General features: G+C 39.5%; 1 protein-coding gene across 4 annotated transcripts in view; it reads right to left on the bottom strand.

Moving 5' to 3' along the window:
* The window catches only part of PPM1B (protein phosphatase, Mg2+/Mn2+ dependent 1B), an 80,794-nt gene extending 65,419 nt beyond the window's left edge, over positions 1-15,375 (bottom strand). For all 4 annotated transcript variants that reach the window (XM_082358250.1, XM_082358252.1, XM_082358251.1 and 1 more), the window contains exon 1: positions 14,946-15,375. The gene's annotated coding sequence lies outside the window, so the exon portion shown is untranslated. The remainder of the gene's footprint in view (positions 1-14,945) is intronic.
* Positions 15,376-23,308: the final 7,933 nt, after the last annotated feature.

A 23,308-nucleotide genomic window follows, 5' to 3' on the forward strand; every position in this document is an offset into this window, starting at 1 on the left:
CAGGTCACTTCACTACGAAAATCTCGGATTAGAGTCCAATCCATAAAGTTCCATTCTGCTGCCCAACTTGTCCTTGTTGCTGAAGACCCCGGCTGCTGTTGTTTTACGTATGATAAAATGTACCCATTTTACATATACAGTTTGATGAGCTATGACAAACGTATACACTTGTGTAACCACCACCACCACAATATACAGAACATTTCTATCACTCCAAAAAGTTCCTCTGTGCCCCTTTGAGGATAATCTCCCCATCACCTCTAGACTTAGGCAAACACTCATCTGCTGTCAGAGTAGTTTTGCCTTTTCTAAAATTTCATGTACATAGAATCATACAGTATGTACTCCTTTGTGTCTGGCTTTTTTCACTTAGCATAATGTTTCAGAGATACATCCATGTTGTGTTTATCACTAGCTTGTTCCTTTTTATTGCTTCCATGGCTTTTGAAAATTTCGGGCCCTCACAGATTTGGAAGAAGGCTGAGGCAAAGCCCAAAGAAAGTAGTTTAGGCTGGTGTAAAGAACACATCACCAGCTACCTGCATGTGTCCATTAAAAGCTTGATATTATAAGGTAAAAGCATTTTCCCCCTTGACCCTAACACTGCATTTTTCAGCTCAAGCTGCTGAAATCAGAGGGAGTTCATGTCCTACCTGTATTTGACTACAAAAAGCAAGTAAAAAAAAAAAAAAAAAAAAAATCAGAGAGCAAAGGTTTCATGAAGCTTTTGGAGAAAATTTTATTTGCAGGTTTGATTATCTAACCATTTTAGTGCTATGTTTATAAGAAGTTAGTGAAGTGGAACAGAACATGACTCTAAAGTACAGTCATAATCCTAATATTCACCAAAGTGAATTTACATTACCCTGGAACATGGTCATAGTATGAACAACTTACCTAGAATGTTTCATATAGAGAATATTTTCTCAAGATATAACCATTATCAGGGCTTCCCTGGTGACGCAGTGGTTAAGAATCCGCCTGCCAATGCAGGGGACACAGGTTCGAGCTCTGGTCCAGGAAGATCCCACATGCTGCAGACCAACTAAGCCCATGTGCCACAACTACTGAGCCTGAGCTCTAGAGCCCGCATGCCACAACTACTGAGCCCGCGTGCCTAGAGCCCGTGTTCTGCAACAAGAGAAGCCACTGCAATGAGAAGCCTGTGCACCGCAACGAAGAGTAGCCTCCGCTCACCACCAGAGAAAGCCCACGCACAGCAACGAAGACCCAACACAGTCAAAAATAATAAATAAATTTATAAGAAAAAGATATAATATATAACCATATCAGTACAAAAATCCCCAATATTCCTGGCAAAACAACTCAAACACTGATGTTTTGCTTGGTAGAATCGGCTCCTGCTTAAAAAAATTAGCTCATATATCAGTCTGGTCCTAAAAAGGAGGCTTCTCAAGACAAGATACTTTGCGGCACTTCACACTACTGATAATTCCTCCCTTCCTGAAACTCTTGACACTTCTGCTGACTTTCAAAACACTCGAATTCAAAACACTTACAATCATTCATGTTCATACTTTTTCCTTCAGCCTCCTAAATTCAAGAGGGAAGTGGGCCCCCCAAAACAGTAATTAGCCTTCAACCCAAAACGTTGTATCTGCCCTCTGATCCAATCTCATTGCTTCAACCACCACTTCTAGATTGACTTCTCAGATGAATTTTAGTCTAAGATTTTAATCATTAAGCTTGGCTGCTGTACATAGCTCTTCAAACATAACATAACCAAAATCTTCATCTCTGCCCCCCAACCACCTTCATATCCCAATCTAACTACTATTTGTATTAACTACCTGTTAATCAACCTATTTGTAATCTCTCTTTTAGTAACTTGGGCTAGAAACCATAAATCTTTTATATAAATCCAACCACTACACACCATGTCCCAACACATCTTCCATTTAAGTATCTCACTTATCCTCCATCATAATCTTGAGCCTTATGATCTAGTCTCTGGATTATCTAACAGCCTCCTAATTGGACTCCCTGACTTCAATCTCCCCTTCCTTCAATCCACCTTACAGATTACCACCAACTTGATTTCCGTAAAACATACCTTACCTGTCTCCAAAAGATAAAGTTGCTTCCCACTCCCCAACTAAAATTGAGTACAAAATATCCAGTCTGGAACCTTCTTCTCTAACCTGCCCAGCCGAGGACTTACACAGGCCAAGGTACATCATGCTCACTCCCACCTCACAATTTGCCCTATCTCTTTAATTAAGCTAACCAAATCATTCAACATGCCTATGAAATAACATCTCCTCCTTGATACCTTCTCCAACCTTTCACCCCACCCTCTCACCACTCTTATACAATCATTCATATTCCTTTTAACGTTTTCACCTTCCTTATCTCCTCACATCCTAACTTGTGACCTTGGCACCTAGCAAGTATTGAGTAAAATACACATTAAGTTAAAAAATACTTCTTCAAGAAAAGATATCCTGTCAGCCATTCCAACATTCACAAAAATATTATATTGGTCCACTGTAACATTTATTAAGTACAGGCAGTTCTGGATTTCCAGGAATTTTACTTTTTGCGTTTCACATTTAAAGCACCCAGACAATTATACCTACTTAACTGCAGACAGAGGACACACTAATGAATTTGTCACCTGGTTTGTTTCCAGATGCAGCATAAAGCATCCCCAACTGCCTACCTCAGTGGAGCCCTACAGCCCTTTTTGAAAACATCTTTGGCTCTAGGCCAGAATCCACTCCGCCTAGCTCTTCCTACAGGTCCTTGAGATTAGAGTTAAGGAAAGAAGAAGCAAGACTAAGCCCTGAGCAAAGGGAAGGAAAACAAATATACACAAAGGATTGTTTAAGTATAAAGCAATCACTGTGTCCCCCTTCTCTCCCTCATATAACCATTCAAGCATTATTCTTCCAAGCATTCACTTCAATCCAAATACTTTTGGAGTCATTTTAAAACTGGCTTTAGGTTAAAATGTTTAATGTGTCATTTTATAGAGACACTGTCTAATTAATCCGTAAAAACTCTTAAACACGATTAACAAAAACACCAGCATTCTAATGGCAAAGTAAATCCATATCTATGCCTATAAGATTTTGTCATGAAGAAAAAAACAGGGACTTCCCTGGTGGTCCAGTGGTAAAGAATCTGCCTTACAATGCAGGGGACACCGGTTCTATCGCTGGTCAGCAAACTAAGATCCCACATGCCGCGAGGCAACTAAGCCCACGCGGTGCCTCAACTCCAGAGCCCACATGCCCTGGAGCCTGCGCACCACCAGTAGAGAAGAGAAAACCCGCACGCCCGAAACGAACGATCCCACCTGTCTCGACGAAGAACCCACGTGCCCCGACGCAGCCAAAAATAAATAAATAAAATTTTAAAAAAAAGACAAAAACAAACAGGAAAATAGAAAATAGGGGAAATGATAATAGCAAATACACAAAAGCGGAAATTTAAATGGCCAATAAACATAGGAGAATGTTCATCCTCACTAGTAATAGGAAAATGCAAAATTAAGGTCACAATGAAACATCAATTCTCTCTCATTACATTGAGGGGGGAAAAAGATTCTCAGTACCAAATGGAGACAAGGATATAGAGCTGTGCTGTCTGATACAGTAGCTACTAGCCACTTGTGACTAGTAAGAACCTGAAATGTGGCTAATGCAAATTGAGACTTGTTGTTAAATATAAAATACATGCCATATTTTGAAGATTTAATAGAAAACAGAGAATGCAAAAATCTCACTGCTACTGTTTACATACCAAAATGACATTTTTGATATACTAAATACATCACTAAAATTAACTTCACCTTTTTTGTTAATGTAACTACACGAAAATTTTAAGTTACATGTACGACCAACATTATATTTATATAGGACAGCACTGATATTGATATAGAGCAACAGGCACTTTTATATACCACTGGCCAGAGTATAAATTGGTACAGCCACTTCGGAGAGAATTTCAAAATATTTAGGTAGGTTGTAGGATAAGAATAACCTACAATTCAGCAGTTATACTCCTAACTTTGTGCTCTAGAGAAACTCTCACACATATATACAAAAAGATGTAAATGTTTCAGCACGATTGTATATAAATACAAAAATAATCCAAATGTTCATCCAAAGACACTAGACAAAATGTGTTATAATCACACAATGGGATACTATGCAATACTATTTAAAAAGAGGAATAGATCAACAAGGAAAAACTCTGCAGAAATGTTAAGTAAAAAAAGCTAATTGTAAAAAAAAAATTCCATATATAATCATGCTCAGAAACTATAAACTATCTTAAAACAGTCCTACACGCTATTTACACATAGATACATACATGGAGATTGTATATGTGAGGGTAGGCACAAAATTCAAGACAGTGGGAAAGAAACGATGGTATCCAGGAAGATTACAGAAGGGCTTCTACTATACCGATAGTGTTCTATACCCTAAAATAAGCTGGGTAGTGGGTACTTCATGTTCCTTATTCTTTTTATGCCTGAAATATTTGTTTTTAACATATGATTTAGTATACCATGTATAGCACTATAACTGGGTATACTTTATGGTTTGGGGGACATAAGCAAAAACTTCACAATTTTAATCATGTGAAGAGCAACCTTTATACCTTGAATAACATCAGGATGCAGGAGAGGCAACATTGAAACACCAATTATATAAACACCAATTTTATACCACTACTATCAACATAATGAGAAAAAGGGAAGAATACAAATCAGGGGTCAGCAAACGTATTCTTTAAAGAACCAAATAGTAAATATTCGGGGCTTTGCAGGGCCATATGGTTTCTGTCACAGCTACTCAACCCTGCCATAGTAGTGGGAAAGCAGCCAGACAGTATGCAAACAAATGAGCATGGCTGTGTTCCAATAAAACTTTATTTACAAAAACAGGCAGCAGACCAAATTTGGCCAGTGAGCTATGGTTTGGTAACCCCTGTCAAGATCCGTCTTTAAAAAAGAAATCAAGGGCTTCCCTGGTGGCGCAGTGGTTAAGAATCCATCTGCCAATGCAGGGGACACGGGTTCAAGCCCTGGTACGGGAAGATCCCACATGCCGCAGAGCAACTAAGCCTGTGCACCACAACTACTGAGCCCGCATGCCACAACTACCAAAGCCCGCGCGCCTGGAGCCTGTGCTCCGCAACAAGAGAAGCCACCGCAATGAGAAGTCCGCGCACCGCAACGAAGAGTAGCCCCCACTCACCACAACTAGAGAAAGCCCGTGCGCAGCAACAAGACCCAACACAGCCAAAAAATAGAATAAAATAAAAATAAAATAAATAAAATTTAAAAAGAAATCAATAAATCCATTAAGTCAAAGTCTGAAGGAGAAATGGATTTCTATAGTAACAAAGTATGCCATGAATTACCCGGTAATCACAAAAGAGAAATGTTTCTTGTCCATGGAGACATCTAGCAATCACCACCTTAACCCAGCGATCAAACTTAGTACCACGAATAGTGCGACGCAATCATTTTGTACCTCCTGATGTGATGTAATATGAAGCAGCATCACCTATGAAGTATCCTGGCCAAATGTTTAACCTGAATTCAACGCAGTCTTTAGTTAAGTTTTAAACAAGTTTCAACAAACAATCAGACAAATTCTGAATACAGGACATTTTACAAAATAATTGGTCTCTTGAGAAAGTCATTTTTTAAAACTGGTGTTTAAATTTAAAAGAGAATTGAGACACAACAGCAAATGCAATGTAATGCAAGATCCTCACTGGACCTTGGTATGGAGGGGAAAAAACTATATAGGACATCTGGATTGGGGATTACATGACTTCTGGGGATTAGATAACTGTGTTACGTACGGTAATATTTTAAGTATTGAGGAAAATGTCATTTTTTGGAGATTCATACTTAAGTATTTAGGGGTGAAGTGACATGATGTCTATAATTTATTTTTAAATGGTTCGGCAAGATTATGGATGAAGCATATGGGGCAAAAATATAAAATACCACGGAATTTAGGTGGTGGCATATATGAACTCAATGTACTGTTACAATATTCCATAGGATTAAAAATTTTCATAATAAAAACGCCAGAATGCGTTGAGATTATATACAGAATGCAATGAGATTATATACTTATTAAATTTTTTTCATCAATCTCCTCCACAAATATTAGTCTTAAGTTTCCCTAAAAGCTCTCAAGGTCCTAAACTTTCCTAAAGTTCACAACCCTGATGTTTTTCCTTTTAAGCATCTTATTTCTAAAAGTGAGAACAAGGCAATTACAAGGTAAGACAATCTAATTATACTGCCATTTGACTTTTACACATTTTATAAAGATTCTTAATATATAAAACATACTTATAATTCCTTTACAGCATTTTTACTTTTCACCTTGTATAATAATTCATATACACGTTTACTCCTTTCCTCATACCACACATGGCAGACTCAGATAATCTTTGTTCCCCAAAGTATCTAACACTAGCAGACAATATTTACTTACTAAATAAAAACTGAATAGCAGGAAATTTGTGTTCATACCTTTAATACATTAAGCATCAAGTCCTTGAGAAGGAATGCAAACCTCCCTCCCCTCTTCTTACTCTCTATTCTCCTCCCCCTAAAAGATACTGTCTTTATGGGAAAATTTATTCAGCAACTATTTATAGAATATAATATAGATACATGGATAAATCTGCACACAAAACTAACACAGTTGTTGTCCTTATGTTGCTTACACTTTGGTAGAAAATGACAATCTTAAAACAGAACTCTTAATTTAAGAGTCAAAAGGACCTCAAGACATCAGATGGTCCAGCCCTCTGCCTTAATGCAAAAATATTACATTACAGATTAAAGCCACTAAATTGGAGAAAGAATAAGTGACTCACGAAGTCACAGGATCATTAAAAGGCTCAGTGGGAACCTCAAACAGGGTCTTCTGCCTCCTGGTTTACTATATATCATTTAGTATAGCAATAAGAGAAAGCACTCAAACATTCCAAGGCTCTATGGTAATGACTTTACCTGGAATACCCCAACCCAACAATTTTATTAAATATCCTCACTTAACAAACAAGAACACCGAGGCTTAGAAACATTAAGTAACTTGCTTTAAATTACCCATCTACAGAGTGGTGGAAGAGGGATTCAAATCCAGGTAGTCTGACTTTAGAGTCTATGCTTCCAATCACCTTCCTCCTTTTGGAACTTTTTCCAGAAACATAACCCACTCCTAGTACAAAGCTTTCTTACACTTAATATACACATACAAACATACGCAACAAAACAGTGCCAAGCATCCTACAGCATTACCTAAAAGCATAAACTAGCAAACATTCAGAAATATGTATCTAAATCTTTGGAAAAGACGCCTCATGCACATTTGTGAAACAGTAATTCTCACCTAGGTCTGTGGATGTAGACCAGTTTTCATTCTTAGGTGACTAAGAAGAATTACAAATAACAGAGTTAAGGCCTAAAAACATACTCTTTTAATGTCGTCACTGTTTGGCCAGCACCTCTGACCATCGTTCAAGTATAATCCTGAAGCTACTGCTATCTAGCATCTCCCAAACTTTGTTAGACAAAATATCACACAACCAGTTAACCATCACACTTATTTTTACCTTGTTAGATCGTTTTCAGTCCTCTTAAAATCCAGGGTCAGGGTTATTCCAGCCAGCTCTCTATAATTAACTATGCATCTCTACTCCTTTATATTCAAAATATACCTTATCCCTGACTCCATAACTTGGCCATGTAATATATATCCGAACCAAAACAAAAGACCCACCTGCATGAATTCCACTTTGTAGGGTTGTCATAAAGTCTGAAAACATAGATATTATTTTAACATATTCTATAACACCAATAAACCATTTATTATGCATCTGTGTTTCCAGACCTGGTAGCCACCCTGTACTTAAATAAAAATCAAGTAAGCAAAGACAGAGGCAGAAAAAGCAACACAAATCAAAAGTACAACAGCAAATAACCTGAACTAAAATACAAACCTATCTCTGAGAAAAAGACTCAAGATGTAAGATAAGAGCAATAACATCCTAAATCATCACTTAATCCTTATAAGCCTCTACTTCCCTTATGAACTAGAGTTAGATTTTATAAAACGAAAACAAAATGAAAGTATAACTGAACTCTTATGTACTGAGCTAAAAGTTACCATTTCACTTTCACATTTTGATTCAAAACACTCCAGAACAGCTGAACATAAAGAAGTTAAACTCAGTTTCCTTACATTTAGGACCTAGAACCACCAAAGCTTTAATTAAATTCTGAATCATATAAACAAACCCAATTATAAGAGATAATTTAAGAAATCAAGTAAGGTTGTTTTTGTTTTGTTTTTCCATCTAAAATACAGGCACTCAAAGATGCCCAAATGTTGAACAGCTTAATGAACCTGGTCTGAATTACAGTACTAAATTTAATATATTCAAAAGTTCAAGTTCTTTTGCACATCAGAGTTTTGATAAAAGTGATAAATACATTAAAAGTGAAACTAGAAATTTGAAGGCTTATTTGAGTGCTATAAAGGAGGTCTCTTAGGTCATGAATGGAACTAGTGTTCATTTTTATATTGGGGCACTGAAATAAACACAAGTTGATTTGCTTTAAAATAAAAAAATCAATCTCAATTCACTGCAGCAAGATCACATGAAACTCTGACTCAATGACTCACTAATGAAAGCAAAAGACCATTATGCATTAAAACAAAAACAAACATCAAAGATCTCTCATGCTTATCTTAAAAGTGTGCAATGTTTGTGTAAACTCAAGAAGAGCCATCTTTACCAAACTGGATCATCACTAGTAAAGCTAAAGAACAGAAAGTAGAAAACTAAGCACCTACTTCATCTCTAAGTGCAAGAGGACATCCTCATGCAGAAACTTACAATGCAGGAAGACAAAGACACAACTTCAAGTAATATACCGCAACTACGGAATTAAGGGAAGCAGTGGCTATATACAGATCACTATGAGCACAATAAACCTAAGAGACAGATTGACTCCATCAGCTATCTTCAAGAGAATTGTCTTATAACTAGAGACAGAATAGCAGTCACAAATCAGTGACAGTATTTCAGACACTACTGGCCAACCATTAATCTTTCAGCTGTATTCGCAAAAGAAGAGAAACAACAGGGTCTTTTCCAAACACAAATAATAACATATATTTTATAGGTGCATCCCAAGTTATTTAAACCACACTTGTTAAAAGTCCTGTTTAGCCTCCTCCCATTATCCCATCTTTTCTCCCATTCTCCTGTCCAAGAACTCCTCTATCCAAGGTTCGACAGTACATGGTGTTTCCCCCAGCTTCCCTCATGCCTAATGTAGGGATTTCTTTTTTTACCTTTGGCTCACATTTTAATCTTAGGTACAACAATATTTCCCCCTTCCTACTTCCTCTTTTCATATTTCAGTTTTTGTCCAGTTACAGAAAAACTCTTCTTCCCTCTCTCTTGTCAAAAATAGTAAAGCTCTAATCATAGCTTCTCAGCAAAGTGTAGAAAACACCATACATGCCAAATCCCACTCATAATTAAGTCATCCACAAAGGGAGCAGAGTTGTAATGTAAATTAAGGAAGAGTTTGTTATCGGAACAGAAGATCTCCGAGGGCAGGGATTTTGTCTATTTTGTTGGGCCTCCTGCCTGGAATGGAACCTTGCATATTAGAAGGCACTCAGTGAACGCAAGAATAATTGGGGGGTAAAAGGAGGGTAGCCCACAGACTAAATACTATTAAGCTCTACTGAATTTTTTACTTCTCAGTGGGTTGGTAGCCTAGAGAAGTAAAAGTAACAAGAAGCCTCTCATATCTAAACTTGATCTCCCACACATTCTATCATTTAGAGTTGCTTTGAGTTTAATTATTTCCTCTTTGTAAGAGACTAGGAAGGGCCACCTGTGTTCAATAGATAGCACCAGTTCCTTAACTCAGAGTTGACTGCTTTAATCAGAAGAGGGAAAAAGAAAAACTCTTTGCCAAAATAGCTTAAGCACCCATGAGTAATATGGACACTCCTAGATTCTCCTATTCATAAGAACATCTATTAACCATCCCTTTTCAAAGTTAGGAGTGCACTTATACATACCTACACCAAGAAAATGCAATTATACTTAAGAATCAGTGACATTACCCTCAAGCTTTTAAAAGTTCTTTGAAATCCTTCAGAACTTCACAAATGTATCAAACCTACTTCTTCTCAGGTATGTACTATCTATCAAACAAAATCTATACACTTGGCTTTTTTCTTATCTAACAAACTTGATTATACCTAATAACATAACCACATTTGACAAGTTTTCCATGAAAGAAAAGGTTTTTCATGTTTCTTTCATACAAATGCATTTTCATTCACAGCCTATTTTGAAGTGATCATTCTACATAGACAAAAAGCACCAGCAATACCAGACACAGGTCTTACCCTCCCTATATCACTACCAGTAATTGGTCCCATCTCTAAAAGTAAAACAAGTTCCTTAATATTAAATACAAGTCTTGCAATGTTCCTCTCTCATCTAAACTTCAGACCATGTTTTAGTAGATCTTCTTTTATTCAAAAGGATGCAAAACAAGTTTTCCAACTAGCATTATGTTTCTAAACTTTAAGATCTTTAATTTTCAAGAAATCAATTTAAAGCCAATAAATATAATCTTGATATTTTAACATACTCCAAAAGAAAACTATGAATCCATTTTTAGCAAGTTACTATTAAACTACTTATTAAGTCATAAAAGCATTAAATTGGCAAACTATGCTTTAAATGTTACAAATCATGTTAAATGTCTAAATATATGAACAAGTTAAACTACTACAATTGATTGTTAAACTACTGGGTTCTTCAATAAGTTATTACAAAGGGTATCATATGTTAAGACATTGTAGATGTGGTCAGAAGTTAGCTGTAGTAAAAGAAAAAAAAAATTTACTTGAGAAATTCTGTGTCATGGCTTACCATAATTCAGAGCAAAATGTTTACGTCTGTCATTAACATTAAACTTAAGAGGATAAATAAAACACTTGAAAACTTAAAAAAAAAAAAAAGGTATGAACTACCACATGGTATTTGTTTCCTAGGTTGCTAGATGATACTAGAAACTAAATCTCAAAATCTTCATAACATCTGAAAAATGAAACTACAGTAGATAGACTACACTTTTGGAAAGCTTTATACCTTTATCAAGAATTCAGTGAAGACTTATTTTTATAACACTGATTCAACTACCTAATCAAATCACTCAAGTTAGTCTAAATGGTGGTGGTCTGGTCTGGGGACAAACCAGAGAGACAGAATGCTGAAAAGTGTAACTCAAGTCAAATCTAAACAAGGAGGTTAAATCACCTTAGAAATGTTTCATTTGAAAAAAAGATTCCAAAATGGCTAATCAGAGATATATGCATACTTAAATTAGTTTGAAAGATCAAAAGTTATTTTATTTTAAATCAATGTTTTGATGTAAAGTATACCAACAAAGACAAGAATAAAAAACAGATTATGAACCCCATGTATCTTTTTCTTCACCTATACTTGTTAGATCAGCTGCTAGAAGCTGATGACAAGCTCTGTTATTTTATAAATTTTATGACAGTCAAGCAAAAACTATAAAAATCAATATTCCCCAAATCAACACTATTTTACCTTCACTGTTTAGTTTGAGTACAGGATAGTGAGATGGGTAGTAATCCAAATTACACTTACGGAGTTTTCTCAATTTCTAGGAATCTTACTCATATCCCCAATTAATCAATCCTCCTAATTCACACAGAGTGTGAAAAAATCATCAAAAATCCATATTCCCCAAAATTCTCTTACCACTCATTGTAATTTTAACCTAAGTATTACTTAAATAAATTTTCCTATTAGAATTTTGGAACTTAAAAAAATTTTAACTCTTAGGACTCTGATACTTCAGTTGTTTCCCTACTAATTTTTGCTTAAAATCAGTGAACTGTGAAAGGCATATTTCACAAAAAAGTAAAATGCCATGTATATTTTAATAAGTTAATTTTATTCACCTTATTAATATCTTATGAAGGACTACTGTAGACTTCTATTTTAGTTACTTTCTATGCTAGATAATGTCAAAAAATACTTTTAAATAATTACATATAATATACAAATATTGATATAATGTAGATAATATGTGTAACTACCACCACTGAGTATGGGGGGTAACATTCACTCCCAGTAGCACGTGCAATAAAAGAAATGTTTACCAATCCATCTACAAGGACATGTTTGCAATCTTTCCACCACTGGCTCAGCCAGTTTTCAATGAAACTCCACAATCGCTAAACAATACTATGGCAAATTCTACTCTTCCACGAATGCCAAGAGATAGTGTATCAGCGTCACATCAAGAGATAGTGTATCAGCGTCACATTTTAATTCAAAAAACTCCATAAAAAAATGTACGTTATAAGAAAATAAACTTTCAACGACAGCCACTTTTTCTGACCTCGTCAACCTGTGAATGAGGCGTTCTTAGAAGCACAGATATTTTAGACACTATACCATTCCTTCAAATGATGTAATCTTAAGGGATTTGGTAATTACATGTGAATTACTAACATAAGCTAATATTTACTGACCTATCAGATAAACTGAAAAGGCTTTCACCTGTTCCTGGAGTCTTTATAGAAATCACACCCAGTATAAGAAAACAGGTGTTGAAAGCTCTGATGGTCACATCTCAGAGAATAATCACAACATGAACAAATCCAAAGGGTAATGTCCAAGAAACTGGGGAAATCTTAACCAATGGGTATGAAAGATCAAATAAAAATACTATTCCATGCTGACAGTGCAACATAAACACTGCAGAAACTGTAGTAAGACTTTTTATGAGAGCAAAAATAAATGAAAAGGAGAAAACACAAACAACCATTAAAAAAAAAAAAAAAGATAAGGAAGACACTGAGAGAAGGTAAGAAGCACAGTAAAAATCAGGATTATCCCTGAAAGAAAATCTGTTGACTAACAAAATCTGTTCTAAATACTAAATAAAAGTTCTATTGAAACAACCCATTGTCCATTCAAGAAGCCTACAAAATTATTCCTTTAAGAAATTACCATTTCAGGGCTTCCCTGGTGGCACAGTGGTTAAGAATCCACCTGCCAATGCAGGGGACACGGGTTCGAGCCCTGGTCTGGGAGGATCCCACATGCCGCGGAGCAACTAAGCCCGTGTGCCACAACTACTGAGCCTGAGCTCTAGAGCCCGCGAGCCACAACTACTGAGCCCACGTGCCTAGAGCCCCTGCTCCGCAACGAGAAGCCACCGCAATGAGAAGCCTGCACACCGCAACGAAGTGTAGCCCCCGCTCGCCGCAACTAGAGAAAGCCCGTGGGCAGCAACAAAGACCCAACGCAGCCAAAAATAAATAAATTAAAAAAATAAATTAAAAAAAAAAAGAAATTACCATTTTAATAGTAAAACTGCAACTATATCTTTTTAAAAGGCTATACACTTGGAAAAGACTACTATAATAATTAGAATAACTTGCCTCACCATTTATTTAGAAATGCTCTATTTAAAAGTAGGCCAACAATAGGAACTTTGCTATTGCACAACAGAGAAAGTAAATGAAATAATGTCTATTAACATTCAGTGTTGATAGCATGTTTCTCCATCTCCTACAACATACTGATTTACGCTAACCTGAACAATTTACCACTTCTACCTCCATGCAGTAGCTCAAATAAAATGAGTTCCTGTGTTAATCCCACAGTAAACCTCGGTAATTCTCACATCACAGGAGTTGTAAACGTTTGTTAACAGAAAAAGAATGTTTTTCCCAAAATAGCTACATAACTCTTAAGACTACTCAAATTCCTAAATAATCCTTTTTACAAGACTCCCGCCAACTTTACTTTGATACATTAAACGTGGAGGCTATTTTAAAAGGTATTTAACAGTGACTTCATCAAAACAGCTTCCTAGTTGTTCTCATAATGTCTTTTTTCTAAAGTTTTCAAGTTGTTTTTAAGCCAACTTGAATAGTGATGAATGTGAGCCGCTATCAAAACGCTTAAGAAGCATTCTGCCAAATAAGATGGGCAAATGTTCTAGATCTGCTCAATCTGACATTAGAGGTCATGCAACTTGAAAAATGAAATAACTATTTCCAACACTCATTGAGCCCTTCATTTTAAAAATAACTTAAGGGCTATTTCCACACTCTACATTTAATAATACAATTTCTTAAAAAGGATGTTAGGCTCGCTGAAATCAAAAACTGATCTGCCACTTAAAGCTGGTGAGTCTATTCTTAATGGGCCTCTGGTAGATTTGGGATACTGACGATAGCAGTTTCATTTAAGAACTTCACTAGTAAAAAGAATGACATCCGAAAAGGACTGCTGGGGAAGGCAGGGAAGAGAAGACCGGAGTCTCCTAAGAGAAAGAGAAACGATTTAAATAAAGTCGCTAAGGAGGGAGGAGGTGGTGAGACGCGTAGACAGAAGAGCGAGAAAGAAGATTTAACGAGGAAGTGAAATGGAGCGCAGAGGAGGGCAGAAGCTAATGAGGAAACAAATGGGAAAAGGTAGTGTTTTCAAACAGGCATGCACCAGGAAGGGACGAGTTACGGCCTGGAGTAGCCCCAGTGCTTTCAGGTGAAAGAGATGCTCGCAGAGAACAGGGACAAGCAGTTTACTTCCAGGCTTTGGAGCAAACTAAAATTCCCTGCCCCGAGCCTCTCCCAGCCTCGGCCGAGCGCGGAGGCGGCGGCTGGGGAAGGGGCCTAGCCAGGAGCCAGGCCCGGCGTTCCGCTCCTCTGGGCTCCGCGGCCGAGGGAAAGAGGCGAGGATTAGGCGGGGAGAGGTCCCGGCCGCAGCTCGGCGGCACCCCGAAAACGGTCCGGGGCCTCGGCGGTGCCCGCGAGCCGTTTCCCCTGCGGCGGGGCGCCCAGCGGCCTTACCTGGGGCGAGGGAGGGAGGCGAGGTCTAGGGCGTCCGCTCGCGCCCGCCGCAGAATCCCCCTGCTGCACTCAGCCCAGGCTTCCAACGGAGGCGCGACCCTGGCTCAGCCGCCGCTTCCCCCTCGGGGTCTTGGCCACCGCCTCCGCCGCCTCCGGGGCTGTTTACACCGTTGGGCCCCGCACGCCGCCGCCGCCGCCGCTGCCGCCTTCTCTCCACCCTAGCGCCGTTGCCGATTCGGCCGCCGCCACCTCCTCCGCCGCAGCCTCGTCTCTCTGGAGCATCTTCCAGCCACCGAACGCTGAGAAACAGAGACTCCAGCCGCGCCGGCAGGAAACTCCCCCGCAACTGCTAGGGGGACGAAGCGGTCAGAGCACCGGCGGCTTTTCCGCCATTGAGCAGCAGCCGCTCCGCTCCTTCTGCAACCCCCCCTCCCCGCACCCTGTCCTTCCCCGCCCCTCGGCGAGCCCCGCCCCCAGCTCCCACCCATTGGGACGCCGCGCGGTATCTCGCTGTACCCGGTTTGCTGGACGGCCCATCAATCACCGCCCTCCCTCCCAGTCCCGCAGCCCCTGTGCCGCCGTCCTTAGTTTTCCCCGCCCACAATGCCCCGCCTCTGGGTTCCTAATTTCCCATTGGGCATCAGTGACCACCTTCAATTGGCAAGGTCAACTATCCATCAAACACCGCCCACTGAGTGAGACCCAACCCTTCATTACCCTTTACTTCATTCAGCCCCGCCTCTGCTATACCTCCGGACGTCAGGGACCAACCCACCCTAACAACCATACGTAGAGACCGTCGTCAATCAAATAACGCCCACCTGCGCTCCGCCTCTCAAAGCCCGAGTCCTAGCGATAGTCTTTTCTTATTGGTATAAAGGGTGGCCCGAACTCTCAATCATTGGCTTTCTCTACATGTCCGTCACGGAACCAATTTCCAAGTCCGTCACACCGGCTTTTTTTTAAATGAACGCGCAAAAGGCGGGGAAGTATTCGAAAAGCGATTGGCTAGTCTTCGGAAACGGTCAAACCCAGAGTCTATGCGGAGCCTTCTCGTTCTGTGAGGACCGTGTCCCTTTATTTTTGACCTCTAAGCCTCGCGTAAAACAAACGCCATAAAGGAGCCAGCGGGCTGTCCAATTATAGGTGTGGAGGCCTAGTCCCACCCGGAATTGCAGGGGGTTGGCTGCTGATTGGCAAACAAAGTCCTACTAGGCCCTCATTGGAGGATATAAACGCCTCTCTTAGACGTCGAGACGGGAAGGGAAGGCGCAGGCGAGGACAAGAAGCGATCTAGGGAGAGGCGGTTGTTTTGCTTTAGCCAGCGGGTGGGGCGCACGCGGGAGAGGGAACCTCGGCAGGCAGGGCTCTGGGGGAGGTGTTGCGGGGAGGGGAAAGGCCCGGATGCTCCCTAACAATGAAATCATCGCCGACCAATCAGAGCAGCTGAACTGGGATACCTGCCTAACCTGTCCCCAGAAGCGAAGAAAATGAGTTAGAGAGCGGGAAATTGGGGTGTCAGGAGAGGACAAAAAGCGACGTGAGAAAATCAGACAGGCGATCCCTTCAGGAGGATTCTGTGCTGTTAGGGGTTATTTTTATTCCTTCTCGGCCCGCACTGTCTGGCATTCAGCCCTTGACATTTCCGTGTTTTGTTTCTTAGTCAACGTTGATTTTAGAAACTCTTGGCCTAGTCTTTGACATTCGTTCGCTCCACAGTTATTGAACGCCTGCTATTTGCCAGGCACTGTACGGAGAGCTGAAGTACAAAAATAAATTAGGTATAAGATGATGGGTGCTATAACTGAAACGTGGTGACGATGAAGTAAAGGATCTCCTGTGAGTAAGTTTACGGAGGAAGGCTTCACAAAGATACAGGATTAGTCTAGAATGAATGACTCAATAGGAGGATGAGGGAAGTGGACTTAATTCTTCCAGCAACTGAATTAGACTAAAAGGTACTGCCAGGTTAATCTGCCCCTCCTCCACCCCCAGCAAAAGAATAACTAGAGTGTAATGAAGGCATTCTAGTACCTTAAGATACATTTTTTTTTTAATGAAAATTCCCTGAAAGAGAATTTAAACCTTATTCACACTTTGATGTAAATTGGTCTGGGTAGACAATTTAAGCTAAGATCCAACAAGTGCTGTTCAGCTTAAGGGCTGTCAGTGTTTGGGGGAGAAGGGCAAATTTAAGAATAGGTCAGTTGTCCTAGCCATGGTGAGGATGGCAGAAAAAAAGACTTGATTGCAATTCAGATTTCTTGATCTACTCAAGTTTGTGTAAGGACAGTGTTTCTTACAGCATGGTGGCTAGACCACCAGCATCAGAATCACCTGGGGTGCAGATTCCTGGGTCCACTCACATCTATAATATCAGGGACTCTGGGGACAAGACTTAGTTGAATTTTTAAACAATTCCCCAAGGTGGTTTTTATGAACACCAAAGATTGAGACCTTCTAGCATAGGTAATGAAGACACCGTAAACTAAAATTCAGTTTTTAGTTCCCAAAATGCACCTTGGGAAGACAAATAATAAGAAAAAGAAGTAGGCCCATTTAGATTTTGCCTCTCCCTTGTCCCCTTTATTATCAGCATGGGATCATACAGTTCTCAGGAAATATTTCTTCAATGACTTATAGAATATGTTTCTTTAAATCATACTCCTTTGCCTGACACACCTTATATAGGGGTAAGGGAATCTAGGATCCCAGCTTCCAAAACAGGAATCAAGCTAAAGATCATAAAAATTGAGACATCTAGGGACCCTTGTCTTGAGAATCCAAGCAGCCGCAAAGGGCATCAGAGAATTTTCGTGGTCTGCTTGATGTCCTTCTCACTTTCCCTTGGTTGACCTCAAAATTAATACAAAGCAACAATCATTTAGGTGGGCTCATCATGCATTCTTTCAATCACTAAAAATAAGGATGTTTTGAATACTGTTCTAGGTGCTGAGAATATAACAGGGATCAAAAAGATTTTAGGTTAACTTTGTTATATACTTTATCTAATTAAAACACTAAACCAATATAGAAGGTCCAAGAAGATTCACAAAATTGATGTGTACCATTATAACATACAATGTGTCAGAAACATTGAGTACCATCATAGTGGGCTCTGCTACAAACTAGCTATGTGGCTTCAGCTAGTAACTAAGCTAACTTCAGCTAGTCAACAAGCCTTGGTTTGCTCTTCTGTAAAATAGGAATCATAACATCTTCCAAAGTCAGATGAAGAGCTTTTGACACTCTCAGTAATAATACAAAGCACTCCCCAATACATAATTTAAAATGGAAATAATACTAAACGTAATGTAGAAAAGGTTCTAATTTTTCCAATGTTGACTATAGTATTCTCAAGTTCTTTTTTAAATAAGACATCAGATATCAATTTTTTCCAAATTTGGGTGCCCCAGTTTTGCTGGGGCACTAAGCCCACACTTGGTAATCCAGTGCTGCCTACTTCACGTGACTATTTTAAAGATTAAATGGGATATGGTATATAATAGCACCAAATACAGTGCCTGTCACAGTTCAATCAGAATCTTTATATGTCATAGAGAAGAAGTTTCATTTATTCATTCAGCATATTTATGTGCCTGTTATATGCAGATGAGTATATTCTCTGACAAGGAGCTTCAGAATCAAACTTCAAGTAGTCTGATTTGAGCAAATTGATCCTCTCCCTTCTTAACCACTGGAAATAATCCACTAATAAACCTGTTTTCTTCACTTAAAAAGAATTTCACCAGCTCCACTCTACAAATGTTTACTAAGCGTTCACTGTGAATCAGCTACTATGGTAGGTGATAGGCATTGCTGCCCGTGGAATTAATTAACTGATATTGTGGTATAATAAGAAATATATATTTGGTCTTCATCCATAGTTTTGCAGCTATGTTTCTGTTTTATCTATGCACAGATGAAAATAAAATCAAGCAGAGGCAAAACCAAGAAATCTTTGCAGATACCAGTAGGTCCTCAATGCACCTAGCTCTCTCTTTCCCAAGCCATTAAAGACCTTAGGCTCTGAGACACCAGGGCTTCACAGCTTTCTAACTTCCATTAAGATCAAGTGGATCTGGTGCCATGGATGATACTTTAACTGAAGTTTATCCCTAAGGTCATGTAACGCTCAAAGGTTGCATTAATCAGAGTCTGGCAAGAAACAGATGGTGCAACCAAATTAGGAATTTTGAGGAGAGTGTAATAATGGGACTATTTTTAAAGATGCAGGCAGGGTAGAGATAAATCATGAAGTCTAATCCCCTCAGGCTAGTAATAGGGAAGCATGGTATCATCTCTATTCCTGAAGGGATGAGAGTAGGAAGGGCTTCCAGAAACCTGTACCTGGAGAGCGTTGTATGCAGAGGGTTCCGTGACAAGAACTCTGACTTGTGGTGAAGGACAAAGTAAGCCCTCCTCAAGTAGGGGATAAATACCCCAGCCTCACTCTCCTCCCTCCCTTTGATCTCCCACAGGTGCTACCCATTGGCCAAACCCAACTGGAGCCTGTTGATGCTATCCATATAGGTCACAGAACAAGATGGAGAAATGGAGGGACAGCTGGATGTCTAGAGGGACACCAAGAGATATCCAACACACATATATTTGAAGACAACAAGCACACACATATCATTTATTTCTAATTATAGAATTCGTCTTTTTCCGTAGCTGAAGAAAATTCAAATCATAAAACAAAGAAGAAAAATTTTAGAAGAAATCCCTAAATCAAAGATCTCAAAGTATGGCCTGAGGACCCCTGAGGGTCTACAAGGTCAAAACTATTTTCACAATGATATTAAGACATTCTTTGCCTGTTTCACTCCTGTTCTTTCACAAGAATACAGTGGAGCTTTCCAGGGGCTATATAACATGTGCTGTTGCAACATACTGAATGCAAAAGCAAATACAGATTCCAACTGTCTTTTTTCTTTTTTTTAACTGGGATTTTTTTTTTTTTTTTTTTTTGGCTGTGTTGGGTCTTTGTTGCTGCATGTGGGCTTTCTCTAGTTGCAGCAAGCGGCGGCTACTCTTCGTTGTGGTGCACGAGCTTCTCGTTGCAGTGGCTTCTCTTGTTGCGGAGCACGGGCTCTAGGCAGGCGGACTTTAGTAGTTGTGGCTCACGGGCTCTAGAGTGCAGGCTCAGTAGTTGTGGCGCATGGGCTGAGTTGCTCCGCAGCATGTGGGATCTTCCCGGACCAGGGATCGAACCTGTGTCCCCTGCATTGGCAGGCGGATTCTTATCCATGGTGCCACCAGGGAAGCCCCTCCAACTGTCTTTTATTAAGCCAGAGTTTAAAGAGAGTGGCAAAAATATAAGACAATGTCTCCTTCCTCACTAATATTTTTGTTATTATTATAGAAAATAGTGATGTGTCACCAAAAAATGCTATTTCTGTAACATATACTATAAATTGATAAATATTTTTAAATTTCTCAGTTTTAATTTCTAGTATAATAAATATTTATAGATATAACCCACACAGACAAAAGCTCTTTGGGTACTCAATAGTTTATAAGAGTGCAAAGGGATACTGACATCAGACTGTTTGAGAACTGCTCTAAATCATACTCCACCTAGGGCTAGCTCCAACAGTAAGCCAGTGTTAGTCAGTTTAATGAGCTGAGGAGTAGGAGGATGGGAAGAAAAGGATGACCCAGAAGCTAATATGCCTGCCTCCCTTCTCTCCACTCTCTTTTCTTCCCCTTTACCTATTTTGAAGCCTTTTCAGATTTCCTCTCCCTATTGAATCCCTGTAGCACTTTGCTGCTGCAATCCTACAGCACTTATCCTATTCTACCTCACATTTTAATTATTTAGGTAATTTATTATTCCAACATGCTACCCTGTCTGAAGGACACGTGTATGAGCACATGTGTGCACACACACACATACACACACATCCCCAGTGAGAAGTTCTTAACCTGAGGTCCACAGAGTCCAAGGGGATTGAATTCACAAGTTTATGAATTTGGAGGGGAAAAAAGTTACACATTTATTTTTATTAACCTCTAACTGAAATTTAGCCTTTCTTTCTTATGAATGTAGACAACAAACCACAGTAGCAGTAACCGTACTGTGACTTTATCATCATCATAGATTGCTGATCTCTTTATATCACATTAGAGTTGTTACAGAGCTCTCGAAATATTTACAATCAACACTATTTTGAAATTACAGGAATTATTAGACTCACCACTAGATCTTGTTATTTATTCATAAAGAAACATATATATTACTGTATCACAAATTTGCTTCTTTAATAGTTTGATGACTATTTCAATATAATTGGTTTCCTTTGAAATCTTATGAACTTTGTTTTATGTATTTTAAAACATTATCCTGGGAAGGGATCCACAGGATTCACCAAAGGAACCCTTTGCAAAAAAAAACAAAAAACAAAAAAACTCTGAGGAGTAATAACCCCTGCTGAGACAGTAATCTCCATTTCAGCAAAGACGTTATTTCTTTTGTTGTACATTGTACACAGTGGCTGCTCAATAATCACTTATTGAATTGAATTCGGGGTATCTCGAGTGGTTCACTGGATGATTTCCCCTTCCTCAGTGCCACTCTGCCAAGGCTGGGCCGGCCCTACCCTGCCTCCTCTGAAGAGAGGAAGTTGATCAAGCTCTCGCCATCCTGCATGCAATCCCCACAGCCTTGGAGGCCAAAGCTGGCTGCCTCAGAGCTAGCTGCGCCTCTGTGTTTTAAAGTGAGTGTCATGCATAAGAGATCATTGAGATTATGGTTACAACACAGGGGGTGTTATCAGAAACACTTTTCACTTGGAGCCCAGCGATATAAATTCTGCAAAACTACAAAATGTTTAAACATGCTTGGCTGTAGAAAACTACTATCAGGCATTTATGTTGAGCATTTATGCCCAAACTCATTTACATTATTCATTTGCTTTGTTATATTTTGTTTTCTTTTTTACAGTAAACTGTACATTTCTGCCAACTTTTCATCTTTTGCTTCTTGGTAGCACTTCCATTTGCTTATGCAATCTGGTAGTTTGCTCATGTTTCAGAAACCTAAAGGGAAACATTGGGCTACTTTTCCCTTATTTTTCTTCCACACCTGCAAGTACTCCTTTCCTGTTTACCTTGTCTGAAAGCTCTTTATCTCCTGCTATTAAAGCTGGATATGAGTGCTGATCTTGAGAATCTAAGCAGACTTTGAGGATGAAGCAGTCATCAAGGTGATGAGCACAGGAGTAAAGTCACAGGTTGGTTACATTAGCAACAAGTATGGAGGGATGTAGTTGTAAGAAAACTCTCAAATGAAAAATTCATGATGAAAGGGACATGCCGGACTTGAATGCTGTTAGTTTAAAATGTTTCATAATAAGGCCCACGTTTAATGTCCTTTAGATAAAGGCCTTATGTTTCTGGAAAACAGCAGAGACCCCAGCAGTTAGATAACTGGTCCAGAGGCAGGTATCTTATCAGGACCTGGCCACAGAAAGATTGAAGATCAGGGTTGAGAAATTCAGGCTCTGAGGCCAAGTAGAAATGGTGACAGGAGAGGAAGCCAGAGAATCCGAGAATAGCCAGAGGAGATCAGCAGCAGAAATGAATGGAAACCGAACCAGTGAGAGGCCAAACTAGGGCTTCTTATATTTTCCCTGCCTGGGACCAGAACTTGTCTCAAAGTCCCAGAGTGGGTTCAAACCTTAGACAAGGGTTAAGGAAGGTACAAGGCCGCAGAGGGGCTGGGGAAGCAAGGACAGGAAGTCCCTTCCGAGTGAGAGTTTCCAGAGTCTCCATGGTTGGTTTTTGTTTTGCTTTGTCTCTCAAAAATTTTCATTAGGGAAATTTTCAGACACACACAAAAATAGACAGTGATATTATGTAACGAACCCCATGTACCTACCACATAGCTTAAACAGTTCTCAACATTTGGACTATATTGCTTCAACCATCCTTCCCCTCAAGTTTCAGTTTTTAGCCCTCTGATTTCTATACCATCTTCCTCAGAAATTTGTCCCATTCTTGTGACTCCGGCTACTGCCTCAGTGAATCTGAGCCCCAAATGTGGAACACAAGCCCCTTCCTTTGATGAACCTCACTTAGTTGATGTATAGGGGGAGGTTTAGTTACCCTCCAGCCCCAGAGATTAATCTTGGTTAGTCTAAACTATCTATGATAATTTCATTCCCCTTAGGGTGATTTGGTTTAGGAATGTGCATGTGATGCAAATCAGGCTAGCTAGTGACACTTGAGGGGCAAGAGGCAGGAAACGGGGTGGGGGGGGGAGGGGGGTACTCTTATAAGGGACCGTGAAAAAGGCATGCTCTTCTTTTGTTGGAGCCAAACTGCCTGCAGTTGTATCTCAGTGATGCCACTCACTAGCT

Source organism: Balaenoptera borealis (genome assembly GCF_965194805.1).
Source record: "Balaenoptera borealis genome assembly, chromosome: 15".
NCBI lineage: Eukaryota > Metazoa > Chordata > Mammalia > Artiodactyla > Balaenopteridae > Balaenoptera > Balaenoptera borealis.